This window comes from Priapulus caudatus, unplaced genomic scaffold, assembly GCF_000485595.1.
Source record: "Priapulus caudatus unplaced genomic scaffold, Priapulus_caudatus-5.0.1 Scaffold81, whole genome shotgun sequence".
Classification (NCBI taxonomy): domain Eukaryota; kingdom Metazoa; phylum Priapulida; class Priapulimorpha; order Priapulimorphida; family Priapulidae; genus Priapulus; species Priapulus caudatus.
In genome coordinates, this window is record NW_014577142.1 from 287,892 (window position 1) to 302,739 (window position 14,848).

At 43.3% G+C, this 14,848-nt stretch overlaps 1 long non-coding RNA gene across 1 annotated transcript; it reads right to left on the reverse strand.

The window, feature by feature from the left end:
- Positions 1–3,447: 3,447 nt before the first annotated feature.
- Positions 3,448–6,425, reverse strand: LOC106804621. The gene is made up of 4 exons (XR_001393346.1): positions 6,380–6,425; positions 5,400–5,453; positions 4,732–4,887; positions 3,448–3,556 (listed from the first exon to the last, which is right to left on the reverse strand). It is a non-coding gene; the product is annotated as an uncharacterized LOC106804621 (long non-coding RNA).
- Between the last annotated feature and the right edge of the window lie 8,423 nt (positions 6,426–14,848).

Here is a 14,848-nt window from a genome sequence, read left to right on the forward strand (position 1 = left end):
GTCGTGTTGGTGTGTGGTGTGTGTGTGTGTGTGTGATGTTGTGTGTTTGTTTAGGTTTGTTTGTTTGTGTTTTGTTTGTTTGTGTTGTTTTGTTGTTGCTGTTTGTGTACGCGGCGCGATGTCTGTATTTTATAATCTAAACAATGTATAAACGCACTGCGCTCATGAAAAACGCCTGATTTCAAAAAGCTGTGCTATTTTTGCTAAAGGCTCATAGAACAAACACCTTCTTTTTGGCAAGGGGGCGTTATCCTGATAGTGTCTTAAACCACGCTTGAGTATGTAATTTGGAGATTAGGTAAGCATCAGGGTGAAGTGAGCGACAAATTGTCAATGTGCTACTGGGGCTATGTGAGAAATTGATTAATATATGACTTATGAGATACAGCTAATATGAATAAACAACAGTGTAAGATATTGAAAGGGCGCAAAACGTAACATATATATGTTAACGAAATTACTAAAATTATAGAAGTAAAACTAAGTTACTCTGAAAAATATTAGCACTACTAATATTCAGCATCCAGAAATATACGAAAGTCTTGACAACAATGGAGGCAGAAAAATGTGTAATGATTCAGTTTTCGTGCCTGCGATGTCAGTCGATAGTTTGCCAGTTATAACGATGCACGTCGCATTGGCGAAACAGAGTTACTATCCGTCGTATAGAGGATGGCGGCCTCTCGCGCAAATCCATGGAGATAGGCCACCGAGCATGCCAGCCACAGCATGACCGGGAAATATCCTCCCTTTGTTACTTTCGATCGTGTTAAAAAATCGTAAAAGCTTTCATGAGTCAAGAAGGAGGCGAGATATCCGTAACATGAAAGACGGTGAACAAAGTTTCGAGGATAAAGCATTTTCGCTTCATTTTCTTTTTTTAATACTAAATTCTATTAATTATACACATAATAACGAATTTATACATAAATATTAAAATTATTTAAACATTTAAAAGTAAGAACATTCATAAAAATTATAACTTAATTATTTACTAAGTTTATTTGTTTTTAAAAGTTATCTATTCATTATATTTTGTAGTAATTAAACACGTATCTTGAAGATTAATTATTATTAGAGCTTGGAAGTTAAATTACGACGAGTTCGAGCTGGCGCCGTGTATAGGGCACTGTACGATAGCGACACTACTCTTTGGCGCGTGAACACTATTTGAACCAGTACAATCAAGTGTGTGAATATGTTTCAGATGAGACAGTCCTTATCATCTTTGATAGGTTCCAGCAGTAGAGATATAAAAGTGGTCATGGCCCCCCACATCCAGAGGCAGGTAAGGCTCCTTCTGCGTCGCGTTTGTGCGAATCCGCGGTCGTCCACCCGCAGATGGTTCGGGAGGCCTACGCGGGCCAGTGTTGAGTGAGGGCGCAAAATGAACTAATCTCTCATTGAACGCACAGTGATCGTGGCGTGCATGCGCAGCACATGCATGAGCACACGAAGACAGCATATGCATACGCAGTGCGCGCAAACGCACGGCGCATACGCACACGCGAGCGGCACACGCGAGCGCACACACTCACACAGCAGCACCGCGCTCATGACATATCAAAATCATTAATACGGATTTAAATCTAATAATATCAATTGGGCAATAAGGAACTAAGTAATAAGGATGAATATTGAAATGTCACTAAAATGTTAGCAGGCGTTAGGGGCAGGCAGACCAAGTAGCATGGGTTAAGCAGATATGCGCAGTTTAATTAAAAGGAACTACGCTGTTCCGTAATAGACTGCGACTCGCGAGTTAGAGCAAGCCATGTTGCTATTTAGCACAATGAGTTCAGCGCGTACGCATTCCATCGAAGATGCGTGCGAGCGGGCGGCTTTGGGGGCATAAAGGGACGTTTTAGAAATGTGTTAATCTCGTATGCGGCCCCCCGGCCGCCCCGCCGCGCCGGCGCCACCGCCCGCCGCCGCCGCCCCCCCCCCCCAACGACCCCCCGCGCGCCCCCCCGCCCCAGCCGCCCCCCCCCGCGACCCCCCGGCGCCCCGCCCGCCCGGACGCCCCGCCCCGCCGCCGCCCCCCAGGCGGCCCGCCCGCCCCCCCCCCCGCGGCCGCCCGCCCCCGCGCGCACGCCCCCCCCCGCCCCCCGCCCGCGGGCCCGTTTGATGACGTTTCGTACAGACTCCCAAATGCTCCATCTGCCCCCCTAAATGCTTACGATGGGACTTCGCCGTGATTTTGTGGCATGTCACACACGTCAACGAGAACAATCGCAACGAACTCCACATGTTTTAGCGAAGATGGGGCTTAGCTTGTTGGCGCTAATTGGCGGCTTTGGGGCTGTTTACCGAAATATAGGATATTCCGTCAAATCTGATTCGCGGTTTCGGACGGAGGAAATTTAGTGGTGTTTGCAGATGATTAAGGAAGACGTTCAATGTCGACATAAGGTGGCGAACTGGGCAAGGCTATGACAATTTGTTCTCTTATACTATTTGCTGGTGAACTTGGCGCTAACGCTCTAAATGTATATATATATATATATATATAATATATATATATTATATATATATATGGTGTGTGTGGTGCGTGTGAGTGTGTGTGTGTGTCGTGTGTGTGTGTGTGTGTTCTGTGTGTGTGTGTGGAGTGATGTGTGTGGTGCTGTGTGTTCGTGTGTGTGTGTGTGCGTGTGTGTGTAAAATGGTGTGTGTCGTGTGTGTGTGTGTGTGTGTGTGCTGTGTGGTATGTCGTGTGTGTGTGTGCTGTGTGTGCTGTGGTGTGTAGTGTGTGTGTGTGTGTGTGTGTGGTGTGTGTGTGTGTGTGTGTGGTTCTGTGTGTGTGTGTGTGTTGTGTGTGTGTGTTTGTTTGTGTGTGTGTGTTTGTGTGTGTGTGTGTGTGTGTTGTGTGTGTGTGTGGTGTGTGTGTGTGTGTGTGTGTGTGTTCCCAGTTGAGCCCTGGTACCAGTTGCTCTCTACACGGTGAAAACTGCTTATATCTGTTTTGCTTATTACGTCATGTCTTATTATGTGGTGAATATCATAGTATTTTTACGTTATCATATAGTTGAAGAGAGACAATCTGAGCTGGTGATATCAACAGCAAGCTAGAAGATATAGGACTCCGGTAGGTGCACTATCATCGTAATAGATTTGAATATGTATTTATATTATTATTTATTATGATTATCTTATCGTTTTAGATTTTGCTTATAATATTACTCCTGTAAATATGTGTGTATTAAAATTCATGATTGTATTATGAAGTACAACAATTTATATAATAAACAGAAATTGCTTTTTGATAACGTTCTAGGAATTTATATGTGCCAATGTTTATATTAGGCTAATTCTGCATTCATTCATTTATATAGATTCCACTAATTATTTGTACACTTTACGCTTTCGTCCCGAGGTGTGAACATCTTGTTCTCACCGCTTACTATAATATCAGGAGTGTATCAAACATAGTTTTGATACACTCCTGATAATATATTGCTTATCAAATGTCTGTGAAATTGAAAAATATATGCGCTATCGTCAGTATTATTTATCTTAAACGGAATCCCATGAGTTGTATCTGTTTCCAAGCATGTTTCTGAAATAATACAAGCATTCATGTAGATCAACGCATAAAACTTAATAGCACGAGAACTAATAGCTGGATATCATCGGTTGATGAGCACACAATTTACACGTCATATATATATGATGGTTACCCTGCTATTAAATATGCTAAAAAGTAAATGCCCGATGGCATTCCTACGGGGCGCCATGCAGGACAGGCATTTTTGTACCTATAAACTTGACAAAAATGAGTTTTGTGAACACAAAACTTAATTCTGTCATCTGTCCCACAAAACTCATTTTGTGAAACACAAAACTCAATTTGTGTCAAACCGGTTCCACAAAACTCGATTTTGTAAACAGCAAAACTCAATTCTGTGGAACCGGTTTCCACAAAACTCAATTTTTGTAAACACCAAAACTCAATTCTGTCGAACCGGTTCGCACAACTGAACTCATTTTGTAAACAGGACAAACTCATTCTGTCGAACCGGTCCGACAAAACTCGATTTGTTGCCCAAATATGGCACACGCATGTAAGAAGGGCTACCATTTGTCAGAATAAGCCCAATGGTAGGCCCTTCTTACATGCGTGTGCCATATTTGGCGAACAAAATCGAGTTTTGTGGAACCGGTTCGACAGATTGAGTTTTGTGTTTACAAACTTGAGTTTTGTGAACCGTTCGACAGAATTGAGTTTTGTGTTTACAAAATTGAGTTTTGTGGAACCGGTTCGACAGAATTGAGTTTTGTGGAACCGGTTCGAGCAGAATTGAGTTTTGTGTTTACAAATTGAGTTTGGTGGAACCGGTTCGACAGAATTGAGTTTTGTGTTTACAAAATTGAGTTTTGTGGAACCGGTTCGACAGAGAATGAGTTTTGTGTTTACAAAATTGAGTTTTGTGAACCGGTTCGACAGAATTGAGTTTTGTGGAACAGGATTGACAAAATTGAGTTTGTGTTCACAAAATTGAGTTTTGTGGAAACGGATTGACAGAATTGAGTTTTGTGTTTACAAATTGAGTTTTGTGGTACAGGATTGACAGAATTGAGTTTTGTGTTCACAAATTCAGTTTGTGAGACAGAATGGAGGGTGGGTTGGGTTATGACAAAATTGAGCCCTGTCCTGCATGGCGCCCCGTAATTCCTTATGTAGCCTTCCACTTCAATATCATATATTGATATCGTCTACATACGAATACATACCCGTAGGTAGAGTCAGTGTAAAATATGCTAGCCGAGTTCACGTCCAGGCCGTTGGACACGGTATCCACTAGAGCTGCGAGCTCGAGCAAGTTTTCGGTAGCGTTGTTGCCTCAGCCAAAGACGATTCAACAGACCAGCTGGTGTGACGGCGGCAACCTGACAATAACCATTCAAATCTACGATGAAGCTCCGAAAAATTATTGTCCAAATGAATTAAGTATAATTATTAATACTGTAACTATTTCGAGCGATTTTTCCGACCGTTTTCATATTATCGCGAGAATTACAATACTTACTGGTATTGCTTACGCAACAGCAAGTGTCTAGAGCAAAGCTAACATATCTTTCGTAACGAGGAACATTCGTTATAATTTAACGTGTAATTTCTTTGTTTGCAACCAATGTGAAAGAGTAAAATAGGAAAATCACCTAAGTTCTTCTCCCCCGATTTAATGATAAACAGATCGAGCAACGTCATCAGGTCGGCTTAACACGGGAATCTCTATTAGGTTTATAAAAGCATTGGTTAGGATCTGTGTATTATGCACATATGCATCCATCAGTACCGGATGGCGACCAAGAACTTTTTCAATAACCTTAAAAGCTATAGGTAAAGTAATCGCATGAAACGTCAAAACTTTTGTAACTAAAGTACGGTTCATACATACCATCAACATTAGGACAAGGAGTCTACAAATTATAGATGAGACTTTTATATTGACCTGCCGACCAAGTAAATAGATTCATATTAAATGATTTACTGTATTTTACTAGCCAATAAATAGAAAGACTATGAAAGAATAACTATATTATTCTTAACAGAAAACGATTTGGTATCAATGAAAATAAATCAAACGTGATTATCAAGGTTTACGACTTAGAACGAATTAAGAACTATTTTCCTTGCTTTACGGCGCGGCGAGCTCAGGTAACAACCGACAGGGCAACGCTGCAAATCACGCAGTTCTTCCTATCCACGCAGTGCTTCCTATCCACGCAGTGCTTCCTATCCTTTTAAACGTTTTCATCTCTGTGTGTGACACACGTACGTGAGTATGAGAAACGAGTTTCCCATAAAATATGGGCGGACATTCCTGACCTTCAGCTGTCTCTGTGACATGCTCGCAAATGGACATGCTGTGACATGATGTGCACGCATATATATGATTTATTATTTTAGGTTGTTACAATAACAGGCCAATGTCAAAGTGGGCTCTCAAACTATTTTCAAGGAAGCGCAGGTCTTTGCTTTACACGTTGATGAATTGCATCAAGAGTACATAATGGGAGCCTGACCTTCAGCTGTCTCTGTGACACGTGTAACGTTTGAGCCAGTCACGGCCTCAATGTGCACCACAGGTTTGATTATAGATCCACACGCGCACACGAGCAGTAACGGAGACCACAACACCAAGTTTTGTATTCAAACCGGGAATGCCGGTGCTTTTATTAGCATACCAACCGACAGGCCGGTAGCTATGAACGTCACACAAACTTGGGCTGAATACCCAGAAACAGAAAACACAGCATATACAGTAACAAGCAATACGGCCCGAGAACTCAACGTGCCTGCGTGCAGGGACGGTCAATCCATCAGCAAACGCCAGGCGAGGGTGAGTCGGGGAATGAAACGTGAACGTTCTCTTACCACTCGTTGATAAGCCTTGCGTTGTGTACCATAGAGCAGCTGGCGAGAGACGCCAGTGCACACCCTTACTGCGAAAAGCAGCAGCTTATATACCCATAATGGTCACGTGCCTACCCCACGTGACCATCCCTTTAAGATCCAGGATTCGAGTCACCTGACGGAGGTGAATCCCTACTTGCTATACTTGAATCACTTTAGGACGCGGGTCATGTGACGTAGGTGAATCCCTACCCGCTATACTTGAATCACCTTAGCACGCGGGTTATGTGACGTAGGTAAATCACTACCCGCTATACTTGAATCACCTTAGGACGCAGGTCATGTGACGTAGGTAGACCCTTGACCGCTACATTACTCCCTTCCCTTTTCCGAGTCTTGGCCGCCCCGGCAAGGCTCGCACGAGGGTCTACAACAAAAACAGTCTGTTTACTACTATACATTGCGATATATAAAAAAAACCCGCATGACCCAATACAATTCAAAAGACAAAGACAATACTGGGAACTCTCCCAACAAGATTTCCGTGCACAAAACGTCACGTTCTACCTACACAGCCAACTGTCCCACCGCAGCCGGACGGCTTGCTGCAACGGGCGGGGACTACCCCGTCGCCGGCAACACCGTACGTAACATCAACCAGCGTGACAAAAATGTGATTCCTGGTGCATCGTGTGTCAGGAGTGTCCAGATAGCATCTGCTAGCACTGGCTTCTGTGGCTGTCGGAGGAGCAGTGTGGAATCAAACAGAGCTGGTGGGTAACTGCACTTCCCTTAAACCACTGACTATCCATGCATAGATGACAACAACCACTTCTCTTCAATAAATATCATTTATTGTTATTTGTTGTAGCACTGAGGTATACGGCTGAACTGAACCGACAACGGATTAACAACTCTTGGCGTTGATTTACATTCCGCAATCAACCCTCTATGTAACAAATGAGAAATGGCTCCACTAACAAATTCATCCTCCTTAAGAGCAGATTTATTATTTTTGATAAATTGTGCTGGCGGATCCGAATAAAAAGGAATTTTGTATCCATTCATAATAACGTCCAAGACAAAACTGTTTGCACCAATATTCTGCCAAAATATTACATTATCTTTCAACCTGCCTTTAACAATGATATCTTTTTGCCCTTGTTCATATTCGAAATAATTATGAGTAAAACATTCTTCACTATCAACAACATAATACTCATCTTCTATCGAATCCATGGTACGCTGCTTCCCGCCCGCCCCCGCTTGGGACGCCGTCTCACTTCTTTCCAATAGAGGTGGCGGGTGAGACCCCGGCCGAATGGGGGCAGTCTCGGCAATAGTGAGTGAACTCCCCACAGGCGAAACAGGCTCCGACACCACGTCCTGTGAATGGCGTCCCCGAATATGACGTTCCTGGATAGGAGGCTTCTTGTGATGGACGAAAATTCCGTATCCCCGGAAAATTTTGCTGTCCTCTCCCTGTGAATCCGAACAAGGGCCCCATCCCGGGATGACCGCCACCAGCAGTAGCAAAAGTGCTTGGCCTTGCAGCGTTAAAATATGGTGACTTGTGCTGGCTTTGTTTCTTGGACTTTTTCTGGCGCACAGCCTGCGCCTCAGCCTTCCGAATACGGGATTCATCATCTGAATCACTAGCCACGGAATTCGCCTCGTACTGACGCACTGTCTCTCAACCGGCCTCAGACGAATCAGCAATACGAATAAGCTTATTTCTCTGCTTCAACTTTCTGCCAATCTCTGTTAAAATCTTTCTGGCATAAGACACTTTGTCGTTATCACACGCCCACATGCCTTGGGTAACGGAATCTAACAAATCTCCATTAAATACGCACTGAATTCTGTTTCCCGTGTATTTCCAGATCAGGTCCTTCTCCGATTTCAGTTTTTTCACCTCATTTGAAACATTCTGAGAATTGCCTTGAACCTCATCTCGTAAAGAATTTAACTCTGCTTTCTGCCCTTTAAACCCACTCAGAAGTTCCCTCAAAGTACCGTTTAACTCCGATTGCCCGCTCTGCTCCGTCATAATGTAACAAAGCTAAACGGAGAAAAAATACGTCCTCTCAGCCGTGGTACCCCAAGCTGAATGACTCCAGATCCTCTGTAGCTTTTGCAGCAATTGTCAGTCGCTGGAAAAGCAGCTTGGGATCCACTTGTACTGCCTCACCATCAATCTTTATTGCCGATTTCGCAGCCAAGGTGATGGCCTAATCCTTCCTCTTGAATGTGTAGTCAGCAGCAGTTTGTCCATCCATGTTGGTCAGGATAGCTGTTCCAACAGTTTTTGCTGAGTCCACATTGACTGTGCTGGTTGCATGCACCCCTGTCGAGATACTGCGCAAGCTCGGATCTGAGCTGAAGGGTGTTCTCTCTTGCAGATAGCTGATAACTGCATGTGTGTCTTTCATGTCACGTGCTTGTCTAGCATTTGTCATGTCTTTGTTTTGTTCACCAGTGTTGTAGTTGACACGTGTGAGCTGCTGCATAGCATTGTTGACTTCAGCACAGGCAGGCATGGAGAGCAGTCATATGATACGCTGTTGCTCTGTCATGCCTCGCCCTCTCGTCAGGCCACCGCTGGTCTTCATACTTCTCATCAGGACCTGTTTGATGGTGAGATCTACGGACAGACCAGCCCATAGGCAATCACTTCTTCTGACAACATGGAACCCTTCTTCAAATTGTTGGTACACATCTAGATGTTCATCCTTGATCTTGCTCATCCGCTGCACATAGAGGCGGGCTGATTTGGTGTAGAGGTTGTGCCCAGAGGCTGCCAATGCGCTCTGCTCTGACAAACTTCCGTAGTATGTCCACCATCTCCATGTACTGTAGCCAATGTGTGGCAGTCCTAGAGGACTTCAAGGGTTCGGTTTTGGCCCTGAGGAGCTCCTTGATCCTGGTTAACACGTCAGCTTGAAAGAACTCTGCAGACACGAAACCTTCCATCAGGTTCTTGTAGAGGGCAGCAAGTTCATCAAGATCAGTGTTTCCAGTTCCGTCTGTCGTAGGCTCATCATCTGGTGACACTGTTGCCTCATTGGTCTTCTCCACTTCATGTGGCTCTGCAGATGGTTGAGGGAGTGGCACACCAAGTACGTCTGACAAAATTAAGGCATTCAGTGCTGCATCAACAATGAGATGTCCTCGTACTGCTCGTGCAATAGCCTTGCCTGTCATCATGTGTACCACCGCGTTGCCTGCATAGATTAGCTCCAAGAATTCCTGCAGTCCTGATCCAGCCATGAGGTGCCCGATGCTTCCCAAGAAACTCATTTCTGTGTGAAAGCCCCCCAGGAGCAAGACTATATCATCCAAGACACTTCCTGTGGGCTCAGTCTCAATGATCATGATGGCTTTCCACTATAGTGGTTGGTCAAAGGTGATGATGGGCGTAACACCATGGCGACGAGCATGCTTACACACGAACTTCAGTGTAGAATAGATGCACGTTGTGTGACAGGTACCATGACATCTGGTTTTGGCTGCTATTTTGGCTTTTTGGTCAAGTTTAGCTTATTGAAATGTGTTTCATTGGATTCCTTGTCCCTGAAAATGTATGTTTAGCACTTAAAATCAAAGCTCTATGTTATTTAGAAGCGGAGATATAGGTAAATATCAGTTTTATGGCGGCCATTTTAAACATTTGCGATATTCATTCTAAGGGTTATGTTGAGTCCGAGGTTTGTCCTTCATCATCATCGCTGGCTTCATCTAATCATACCTGCTGGATGAAATACGCATTGAAGATAGAGTCCACGATCGCCTGTGATTCGATGGATATGCTTATCCTCGCACGTGGTGATCTGAACATGAAGAGATTACATAAGAAGTTCGAATACAAAGATGTTTGTACGTGTTTAATATAAGTTCGTACGTCTTTAATATAGGTACGTACGAGTTTAATATAGGTTCGTACGTGTTTGATATAGGTTCGTACGTGTTTGATATAGGTTCGTACGTGTTTGGTATAGGTTCGTACGTGTTTAATATGGGTTCGTGCGAGTTTAATATAGGTTCGTACATGTTTAATATAAGTTAGTGTGCGTTTAATATAGGTTCGTGCGCGTTTGATATAGGTACGTACGAGTTTAATATAGGTTTATACGTGTTTAATATGTGTTTGTAAGTGTTTAATATAGGTTCGTACGAGTTTAATACAGGTTCGTACGTGTTTAATATAGTTTCGTACAGAATTAAATGATGTTGTACTTACTATCCGCGTCACCTCCTCTTCCAGCGCCATCTTCTCTAGAGTTGCCACGAAACAATCTCCTACCACGCTGATACTGTTTTGCCCTTTTGGTTAAGGTCTCGGAATCCCGTTCTAAAGTAGGTAAGCTGTGTAAGTGAGATGCCGCGAGTGACAGACGCAATTTTTATTTACATTTATATAATATGAAAATAATATAATACGTGTAATAAATCATTATAATACGGTAATAATACAATAGATTTTGCTGCTACCAATCATAATTTCTACCCCAAATTATGTATTAGCAATTTTTAAATACGTAAGACGTCATATACGGTACGTACCAGAAATCTAACGGTTTCGAGAGAGAGAAGGGGTAGGAGATGCTTGTCATAAATAACAACCCACTTCTCAAGATGCGGGATAACCTGTCCACCTCCCATGCACAAAACCTGCAGTATTTTATTACATAACATTAATATCTGTTGACTGTCTCAGTCGCGGTTACTACCATAGTTGTGGCAGTGACGATGATGAAGACGCCGATGAAAACAACGACGATGACGACGATAAATTCTCGCGTTATTTCAGGTCACGTTCTATAATGAAGCTAGTATTTCTTTAGCCTAATAAAGTAATAACCAACGACTATACTGACCTTTCGCTTCGATTCGCAAGCTGCTAGCATCCACGGCTTCCACGGGTTTCCAGAAAACCACGAGACCTGTATGTCTGGAGACAGCGTGTTAGCCAACAGTAAGTTAATCACACAATCCTATAACAATCCAAATCACATATGTACGTTCTATATGCACGCCTTTGGCTAGAACATTATTTCCCGATAAAAACCATCAGTGCAATACGAAACACGCCATGCAAATTCTATGCACACGCGTCATTTCTTCGCGTCAAGTTATGTACGCTGGAATTCCCGAAAGTTCCGTTTTAATGCATATACAAAACGAACCCGGGCAACGCCGGGTACCCCACCACCTCTAAATATCAATGTCATAGTATTGAAAAACATGAACATGCTCGTAATAAACGGCAAATTTATCAGTGTCAAACTATTAAACAAATCTAAAACATGCTTGCGAAAAAACGGCAGAAACCGACTTACTCTCCTCCTGGAGGAACGTAGGCAAACGAACTGCTGACCTCAGAACAGTAGATCGGTGGCAGCTTGTGCATTCTCTTAAAGTGACGATTGAGGATTTGGTCGGCACAACCTGAACACGATGCAACAGTTCTTAACACCTAGAAATATCAGATCCTAACAACAAAAACTCTACCTAAATACACGCGGTGTTAGTAGTGTGTGCGTGTGCAGTGCAGTGAGTGCAGTGCGTTCAGCGTGTAAAAGTAGATAGCACAACGTTACTCCTTCATCTAGCTAAAGAGTGATTTAACGTAATGACGGTAGGCTATAGCAAACATCGAGCACATTGGTTCTCGTTATCACTTCATGTAGCCAAAGTGTCAAGTAACTTATTGCCGGTAGACGAGACACTATAGTATTTTCCGTGTTTAGAGTTTGCGTTCAGATTCCGCTATCGCTCTCTCCACGTAGAATTAGTCACTTACTGCTAAATTCGAACGAATCCTCGCAATTTCGGGCCAATTTCTGTAACTTTTTGAAAGTGTTATGAGCGGCCGTCGGTTCTACGACCATGACGCTGCTGTGGAACGTCTTGGGCCGGCGATGGTAGGCCACAGCTGAGAGTTGAGGTGCGCCGAACAGATGGTCGATATTGTGGTGCACCTGCGAGAGAAGGAATTGTCGCATCTTCATCCAGGTAATCTACACATTATTATGTGACACATGCAACAGTGTATATCGTGTGCAGAGAAAGAGTAGGTAATTTGGAATGACATACAGGATCACATCTTGTATGAGAAAAGAAAACGTGTCTGTCTCCGCCGCAGTCACGTAGGCTTCGTCTTCAAAAGTGGCTGGCAAATATTATAGGTTCAGTTAACGTAAAGCATTACAAAAGGAATCTCGATCTGCATTGCCCCATAGCTGCATTTGCCACTCACTTTATTGATTACGTAGCATATCATACCTGGCTCGGCTCTGCATTGAATTCGTCGTGTGGCATTCTTGTATTTACTTGTGCGTATATTTCCACACTTTTCTGCCTCCTGGCTAGTGGGTGTGACTGTATCCCTGATCTAAAATCATTGGTTAACATTAGAAATCCATCGTGCCTTCATATCAAACCTTCATGCCAATAAAAATATGTTTACGGGGGGACACACTGTCAATGAATGGACAAGAGATGGAGAGAACGAGCGCGAAAGAGATAGAGAGGAGAGAGAGAGAGGGGGAGGGGGGGGGGCGAAAGAGACCAGGATGTAATCGTGTATAGGGGGCCAAAAAAACACGAGTCAATGGAACGTGAAATCATATTATTGACACTCTAACGGCGTTTACCTTCACCAGACCCTTTATGTCCGTAACGGTGGTGACCTCTATCTGACCTTCTCCCGCCGTAACGTTGGTGACCTCCGTCTGGGATTCTCTTGCCGTAACGGTGGTGACCTCCGTCTGAGTCTCGCCCTCCGTAACGGTGGTGACCACCGTTTGAGCTTCACCGTCAGTCGTTGTTACCTCCATCTGCACGGCTGTGCTGGTTACGCTAGTCTTCCTACACTGATGCTGGCCATGTCTTGGAGCATGCTGCGCGTGCAGACGGTAGAAATACGCAGCGTCACCCGTGCTGCAGCGTGAAACAGCCTGGAAATGCCGTTGTTACGATTCCTATCTGCATTACCTGTAGAAATATTACTGTAAATTAATTACTATTGGTGTAGCGTTTGTTCCTTTGACACGGCACACCTGAACGAACGCACACACTCACGAATGCACGCACGCACGCAATTCTTCTTACATTGTATTCAACCACAGGAATTGAATATCAGAATTGTAGCGTATGTAATTAGGATGAGAGAGGTGGGATTATTTTATTAGGTTTCAAAAGAGTATCGCTTAAATCTTGTAATGTGTTATTGCGATTATAAGAATGAATTATTTCAAAATCAAATATTAAACTTCGAGGAATTTATTGACAATATCAATAGACTCAGCAAATAATAAATTATAATAATATAGTAAATAGAGATAGCTCATTAAGCTGAAAGATTGCACATTTTATCTTCAAATATTAATTAACTTTAATATATAGGGCCCTACCTTCGTTTAAGATCACACCTGATGCTTGCGGTTGTACGCCCGATGACGGATGTTTGCGAAGCGCACGCATGTAACCTGCGCAAAATCCGTCCGTTGCGATATCTACTACACCGCCACAAGCCACGAGTTTGGCAGATAAAGATCTGAGAAAGATAACTCTCTAAACATTTTTCTCCGAGTTTCTCGAGTTCACGTCTTTTATGTTCAGACTGCTACACAGTAGTAATCGTTGCCAGGGGGATGACGTCTCTTCGTTGACTGTAGCGCTCACACGCGTGAGCGGCGGTGGAGAATTGAGGAACAATGACGCGCCCACGTGCCAGTTATTGGGCCGGTTTTAAATGTGTTTGACTCGTTCTAATGCACACCAATTACACAAAACTACGTCAATAGATGCAATAATAATGTTTATAAACGCATAGCTTAGATACACGTACGCGCGCACGCTAATACAATGCTTACATGCATTGATGCAATAATTCCGGCCCTAGATAATTCAACGTAAGTCAACGTTGTACTCTATATTTCTGTACGCAAAAACATTTGCATAAATTTAATTACATGGTAAAGTTTATGGCGGTGTAGTAGGTATCGCAACGGCCGGATTTTGCGCAGGTTACATGCGTGCGCTTCGCAAACATCCGTCATCGGGCGTACAACCGCAAGCATCAGGTGCGAACTTAAACGAAGGTATTAATTAAACGAAGTTTATTAATATTTGAAGATTAAATATGCAATCTTTTATTTTTTAAATTATAAAACGTCAGCAGCTTATATGCTTATTATATACGATTCTAATATAATCTACTATATAATAGTAGAAAGAGCCGAAGTGTCGTTTTCCGTATCTCCTCCGAAACCGTGCCACGTATTCTCACGCGAATCGAGCTGGTGCCCCTTCTGGACGTCCCGAATACATTCCGCTACGTTAGAACGCGATTTTTCGATGGTAAAGTCACTTTTTGAGGCAATTTTCTAAAAAGTTATGTTGCCGAACAAACTTCGGCATTCATCGGAAACCCGCACCAAATTTTAAGATCGCCAAATCCGCATGCGCACACACGCACACACCAAA